The sequence below is a fragment of the Condylura cristata genome, unplaced genomic scaffold, assembly GCF_000260355.1.
Source record: "Condylura cristata isolate star-nosed mole 26May11 unplaced genomic scaffold, ConCri1.0 scaffold00001, whole genome shotgun sequence".
Lineage (NCBI taxonomy): Eukaryota > Metazoa > Chordata > Mammalia > Eulipotyphla > Talpidae > Condylura > Condylura cristata.
In genome coordinates this window covers 66,895,587-66,903,099 of record NW_004567102.1, presented here as the reverse complement: position 1 = coordinate 66,903,099, position 7,513 = coordinate 66,895,587, and the positions used below count along the sequence as shown (strand labels likewise).

The 7,513-nt window shown below is 43.5% G+C and overlaps 1 protein-coding gene across 1 annotated transcript in view; it reads left to right on the top strand.

Annotated features, from left to right (window-relative positions):
* The first annotated feature begins 1,884 nt into the window (after nt 1-1,884).
* Nucleotides 1,885-7,513, top strand: part of EPB41L2 (erythrocyte membrane protein band 4.1-like 2) — a 193,053-nt gene continuing 187,424 nt past the window's right edge. The window contains exon 1 of the mRNA XM_012721882.1: nt 1,885-1,964. The gene's annotated coding sequence lies outside the window, so the exon portion shown is untranslated. The remainder of the gene's footprint in view (nt 1,965-7,513) is intronic.

Sequence of the window (7,513 nt, the reverse complement as noted above, 5' to 3'; positions counted from 1 at the left end):
ATCCCGCCTGCCCCGGAGGTGACCACATGGCGCGGCAGACCTCTCCTGACCTGCCCGCTGCTGCCATCAGTAGTGTACTTCGTTGATCTGCCTGTTCTGCTCCCCACTCTGTCTCTGGTGAATCATCTTACCCTCCGCATCTCTGTCTCTGGTGAATCCTCTCACCCTCCGCATCTCTGGCCTGTACCCCAGTTCTGTATGAATTAATTTTTAAAAAAAAACAAACCCTGGATCTTCTTTATCAGAAGTGCTACCTAATTAGGCTTCCTATGTGTTATCAGTTAATTTGGGTAGTTACCATATGTGGGATTAAATAAGTTAATGAATGTGATGGACTAAACAAAACCTAGCATATAAAGCATACAAAAGTGTTAGTTGTTCTTATTTTCTATTATCAACAGTAACTTAGCAATTCTTTTCATCTTTGAAATCTGATACCAGAATTTTATTTTATTATTTATTTTTAAATTAAAATACCTTTAGGACCTTCCCTGGTGGCACAGTGGGTTAAAGCACAACACTAAGAAGCTAAAGCCACTTTAGCATTAGTTTGACCACCTCTAAGGTGATCCACATGGCATGGCAGACCACTCTTGACCCGCCCACTGTTTCCCTCAGCAGTGTATGTCAGTATATCCGCCTGTTCTGCTCCCCACTCTGTCTCTGGTGAGTCCTCTCAGTGCCCCTGCACCTCTGGCCTGTTCCCCAGTTCTGTATACATAAATAAATAAATCTTAAAAAAAAATAGCTTTGTTTAATAGCCTCGTTTACATTTTGAGGGTATAGGATTTTTCCCCTCAGTAGTGGTCACTGCAGCTCTCCAAACACCAAAGCAACCTTGTCCTCCACCATATCCATTGTCTTGGAAAATAAATTTATCTTCATTTTCTCTTGGATGCAATGATGATCATTGTTGCCCTGCCTTTTTCATAATGTTACTGTGAGGATCAAATGATAAAATATGTGAATATGCTTTGTTAACTGAAAAGCATCCAGCATATGGACAATATTATAACTGAGGTTTCACTTGGCATTGTTAACTTTAGAAAAGGTTGTGCTTAGGGAAGAAAAAAAGACTACTTTGACCCAGTCGAGGTGGGAGGAGACAGAGGAGGAGAGATGCACAAGTGTGAAATGCTTGAGGCAAGGACCAGAACACGCCCATAGATATGCCAACATTCAGGAAAATTGAAATTAGTAGACTAGGAGATAAAGCCGTTTAATTCAACACTATAACAGGGGAGTAACGTGTATGTGTTACCACATTGGCCTAACCTAGGTTTCTATCTCCTCCAGTCACCTCCCACTCTGCTCTCCCAGTTTCCAAGTCTCTGCCTGGAGATCCTCTTCATTCTGGATTTATTGTAAGGTTCCCTCCTCCACGGGTACCAGTTCCACCAAGAATAATGGTCTTTTCAAGGCCCTCTGTGAACGCACTTCATTCTAGACTGAGAAGGGGCACCGTTTTCTTTCTACTGGTCTCCAAGTCTTGGTTTTGTGTCTGCCACCAAACAGGTGCTCAACAAAGACTTGGTCGGTTAATTTTTTAGAAATGACTAAAAAAGGGGCTTGCAGGTAGAGATGCACGGGTTGGAAAGCCGCGCGCACACACAAGTATCAGCAGACATCAGCTAGGGCTACACACCTTCCCAGTCCCGAGTACAGGGGGACCGCGCGTGGCAAATCCCGCGCGAGGGGCCGCCCCCGCCGGCGCGGGGGCGTGGCGCGATCATAGGGGCGTGGCGAGGCCGGGGGTTTCCGCGCTGGGGGCGCGTCGGGAGGGGGCGCGGGAGGGGCTTCCGCCGCCCGGGGGCGGGGCTGGCGCGCGGAGGCGTCTGACGACCCAGCCAGGGAATTTCAATTTGAAACCTAGCGGAGGGAGGAGGCGGCACGGCGCCCCGGCTGCTGGGGCTGAAGCGGGACGGGTCCCCGCGGCAAACGTGCTCCTGGGGTGCGGCGTCCGGGTAAGGACCCGAGGAATGGCGGACCCGGGGAGGGGGGAACCGTGGGCCGAGCTGCTAGTCCCTGCGGAGCTGCAGCGGTGGCGCGGATTTTTCCTCTGACTGCAGCTGGGAAGCTGATCCGGGGCAGGAAACGGTGGCGGGACGATCTGAGTGGTGGGGGAGGGCGGCCGAATTTGGGTTTTTCCCTGCTCCTTCTGGCCTCTCCGTCTCTCCCCGACCCTTTCCCTCCCGACTGGACCCCGACATCCCGGCTCCACTGCGGTCTCCCTTCCCCTCCTCGCGGGCCAGGGCCGCATCTCGTCGGAGCCGGGAGATTGGGGGCACGGGGAGGTCTGCGCCGGCCTCTTCAGCGTGGTTGGGGCTCAGGCCCCCGAGGAGCGGCTGCGTGAGCGATCCGGTTCCATCCCGGGCAGGCGAAGCGGCGCGCGAGCCCGCAGCTGTGTGGGGCAGTCGCCCGCCTTCGGCGCCGCGCGAAGTGCGCTGGGGCTCCCGGTACGCGGCTGCGGCGCTGCCCTCCGGGAGGATGGTTTTGGGAGAGGAAACGAGGGCCGGGGCGCCTCGGCTCCCCGGGCCGGCCGCGCGTGTGGGCACTGTGGGGAGCTGGGCGAGGGTGGCGCGCGGGTCCTCGCCTGCAGCCCGCGAGGTCCCGGAAGACGCCGGCGACCCCGGCGGAGGCTGAGAGGCGCGCGCGTTTTGCGCTGCGGTCCTTAAAATTCCGGACCCCGTGCCCTCCCTGCGCGGGGGCTCGATTTTCTCCTCTGGCACTGGAGTGAGAGGGTTGGGTTGGGAACTTTTTAGACTGGGAGTGAGCAGAAAAGAGAGTGAGCAGGGTTGGAATTGGAGTCCAAAGCCCCTGAGACTGTGCCCCAGCAGCTGCGATGTCTGCGGGGGGACGCCGTGCTCTGTTCTTCCCAAGATCACACTAACTTCCTCTGCGGTCAAGGTTTTTTTTTTTTTTTAAATGAGGTTAAAATAGTTCTCGTCTAGACTGTTGTTTTGGGAAGGGGGTCTCTGTCGAGCTCTCCCTACGGACCTGGAACACCTCAAGTTGAATTCCCCATCACTGCAACCGCTGTCCGTTTTTTAAGAGCAATGGGTGGATGGGAGGGAGGCTGGAACCTAGAGGAGCTGTGATATATTTTCTCTTTTAGGAATCACATCTTTTTCACACTTTCTTGAACTTCTTGCATCTGAAATGGCTTGTGTGTGTCGGCATCTTGTCCTTGTTAGTATCATTTTAAGCCTTTCTTCAGTGATTTACAAATTTTTCCTTCTCCAATCCCCTCTTTATGTTTCTCACTAGAATCCATTATTTCTATAGTGTTTTAGTTCATGTCCTATCACATATCTCCTTGGCTTTTAGTACTTGAGGGAAACTGAGTAAGTTTCTTGGCTGCAGGATCCGGAATTTAGAACTCTCAGCTTTTGAACAGGTTTTACTGGGAAAGGACTAGTACTTAATCCTTATTCAGTTTCTGTTTGCAGGCTCTTTGCGGTGAGAAATCACTGGATTGCTGCTGCAGCTGCCGATGGGGCTGCATTGCAATGCAATCTTGGATTGTGCTAAGGGCCAACCAGATACATCCATCAGGCCGATACACCTTTTAAAGAGGTAGGCCATGTCAGGAGCGTTCAGTCCTGTGATTTAGTTTGAGAACCACTAAGGAACTTCACATATCTACTCCATGGAGATTTTTGGAGAACTGTACAAGTGATAATAGCTTGGAAAAATGGTTTGGATTTAGGGCTCATTTAATCCTGTCTTCCTTATTTTTTGGGTAGAATTCCAAAAAATTCAAGCTGCTACTGGAGTATTTCAGCTGACCATATATACAGTATGGTGTGTGTGTACATATATAGATATGAAACTTAATTCCAGTAGAAATATGCAAATTTGCAGATATAGGAGGAGAGGCCCACCAGAAAATAGCTATGCAAGTATAAAACAAAGAAATTCAGATAGTGGGGTTAAAGGGTTTAAAGCACAGCATTATGAAGCTCTCCTTAGGGAACCACTGCAGCACCAGTTCAATCCCTGTTCAGAGAAGTGACCCACATGGCTCAGCAGACCTCTCCTGCCTCACCACTGCTCACCTCAGCAGCGTGTTTCAGTCAGTCCGCCTGTTCTGTCTCTGATGAATCCTCTTACCGCCTGCATCTCTGGCCTGTACCTCAGTTCTTGTATGCATAAATAAATAAATCTTTAAAACCAAAAGAAAGAAAATCAGATATCTTTTTCTATAGCTGAAGAGGTAGCTTTCAGTAGTTGTCTTGTGCATAGGCCTTAGTGACTATTTAGACTCATTATTAGATTTGTGAGCACTTGGAGGTTTCCAGCTAGCTTTGTGTTGATCTCATTGGTGAGACAGTTCCTATGCTTCTTGTGGTTTCCCCTTTTAAAATTACCAGTTATAGATAATTGAGTTTGGAAAACCTATCCAGTCCCCAGACTTTAAAAATAGATATTTAGAAATCATAACCATGTCCACATGTACTACCCAATCATTTGCTTTCAACTAAAAATACTTGCAAAGATGACAAAGCAGTCCTCAACCAAAATATTTATTGGTAAAATTACTCTGTAATTAGTAATATTGTATAGTTATGTTTAACATTGGGTTTTGCTTTGAATCACCACTCTTATATTACTGTGTGGCTGGAGAACTACAAAGATTCTGTCTTTTCCATTTTATTTAGGAATGTGAGGTTTGTATTTTATATTGCAGAATACTAAACGTTTTTAACGATTTCACTTTGTTTCTGTTTCAAAGGGAAAGTATGGGTCATTTTCTAAGCTTTTTTGAACTGAAATAGACTGTTTAAAAGCTGTCCCCAGATTTTTGAAAAGTGTGGACATTTTTGAAATGTGTGAATTGCTAGTATTTTTATAAGGTGATAAAATAGTTTATAGGGATCAAACTGCTGAGAGTAAACATTTGCATTTCTAAAATCTGTATTGTTAACTTAGTGAAAACAAAGGAAATGTGCCTACCTCCACCTTTATTTGGAGACATTTCCAGTAGCCTTGTTTGTTTTTTCAGATTGAGAATTACTGTACCTAACCACTGGATGCCCTTACAGATTTAAAAGCCTCAAGTAAATGTTTATGCTGGCTTCAGCAGTCAGCAAATACACGCCAAAACCCTAATTTACTGCCCTTTATAGAATCTGGGACTCTTAGGGCTTGGACCTTTAGCAGTCAGCAGATCTATTCTCAACCCTTATCCCCTCCCCTCAACATATAAATATTTCCAGTCCCTTTGGAAGGCCTGAGTTAATACAGGATTTGTGTATGATTCCCCCACAGATTCCAGTCAGAGCACCCTGTGGGAATGCCATGTTTTGGCACAAACCAGCAACTTGATATTCAAAAAATTGTTGTCATTCTCTGACTGGGCAGGGGTACCCCGGACTAAAATCTAAGCCAGACAGTCAGTGCCTGGTGTCACTAACTGTAGGGGAATGGCTTTGACGAATATTAGTATAGTTATTTAGAAGTTACAGGTTAGCAAAAAAGGAAAGAAAGCATTTGCTTTCTGATAGTGATAATAGATGGTTTTATTAGTTTTTTTCCTCTAAAATGTGTGCTGGCATGTGTGTTTTGTGGGAGAGAGGGAGAGAGAGAGTGTGTGTTATGCACGTGTGAGAAAGGGAAATAACCTATACCATTGTTTGTAATTCATGCATTTGGTGAAATAGTTGTTGAACATTTATATAGTACATTGGAGTTGCTTTTAGTAGAAATGCTTTGAAAGTTGGTACTATTTCCATGTGGAAATACTGTGTAAGTAATGCTTTGGACAGTGGATTTTCTTTTCTTGTGGATATTGTTTCCCCTTGTTTTGTGGTTGTCTGGTTCTAGATGTGTGTTTTTTCATGTCTAGGATAGTATAGTATTTAGGGTAAGTATTTTAATGAACACTTTAGTGATTTTTCTCATAAATAAATAAATAAATATATATGTAGTAGTTTATATTTACATCATTTTGTGACTTTTTCCATCTCAGTTGTAATACCCCTGGGCTTTCCATCACCAAATCAGGTTTTCTCATTTTTAAAGTGATGTCTTACTCCTTATGTCTTAGCATAGGGGTAGACCTCATATAAACTGTGAGCACATTTGTACTACTATGGTTTTTCTTGAAATTGGACTAATTTCATATTCTTAGTTATTTTTAAAATAGAAATATGAGAGATTTTTGGGAACAGATTTTGAAAGGGATTTGGGAAGGAAAAATCTGATGTCAAGTTCAGTTTTTATTTTGATGTTAAGGAATTTATTGAGATACTATTTCCCCTTTTTTTAATGTTACCCTGTTTTTCACTTGAGACCCCTCCTCTCCCATTGTGCTTATTTCCATTCAATTGAATTCTTTCAGTTGTTCCATTTTATCCAATTATCACACTTAAACTGAATTCTGATTATATTGGCTGCTCATATTCTCACCTCTGACCTCAATTTAATGTATGTCACAGATCTTATTTGATGTAAATATTAGAAGGGATCAGTAAAAAGTCTACATTATTTGTTCTAGTTAGGTTGCCACTGAATGCCAGTGTAATTGTAGATAAATTATTTCTCTAAGCCTCAGTTTCCTCAGTTATAACCTCATAGTTATATGAGGATTAAATAGGCTTGTGCTTATAAAATGCTTCACATAATGTCTGTGAAAATTGTTAGGTTAAGAAAAGACCTAATGGTTTGTTTGCAATTTAATTGCAGTGGTCAGGTATAATTATCTGTACAGTGGAAGTACACTGTTTGATATGAAACTAATTTCTTATGATGGATTGTAGGTTAAAACCACTTTTTAACAATTTCAGTACAGAATGTGTAGACTTTTTTTTTTTTTAATTTTTAGGAAACTTAGTCTAACAAACTATCTGCCAATTTGGTAAGGTACCAGAAAGCATCACCATGCAAAGCTGTTTGGGTCTAATTTCAGTAACACAAGGAGAATGTAGTCTTTTTTATTACATTACTAGAGATATCTGATTCTGAGTGCACTGTTTGTATGTGTGTTCTATATTCTAACTCCCTTTCTCTGTAACTTCATAAACTTGCTGAAAGAGGCTGTTATTAGTATTTTTTATGCAAATTGTTTAAGCCTCTGCATGTGGCATTAAAATAAGATTTTCATAGGTCTAGTATATCTTTTTTGAACTTGAGTTAGACCTACAGACATGTTTTTCCCCCAACAACGTATTTTAAATTAGTATGGAACCTTAAGATACTGGGAGGTTTCACATAAATACCTATTTAGACTTTTCTGGAAAAATTGAGAGATCTTGGCAATACTGGCACAGGGTTGGTATTTGGAACAACCATCAGTTAAAATCTAGTAGTTTCTGCTCCGTTTTGGAGATGTCTTCTTCTTCCTATTTTGTTAAAGACCCTCCATTTTCCTTTTGTCTGACCTCTAGACTTTTTCATTCGGATTAAATATCTGGTTCCCTCAGACTGTTGAATTTGCACCATTTTACTAATTCTGGCCTTATAGAAGACATCCAGTTAGAACCAGCAGTCACTTCTGAGCTCCCTTTGTGAA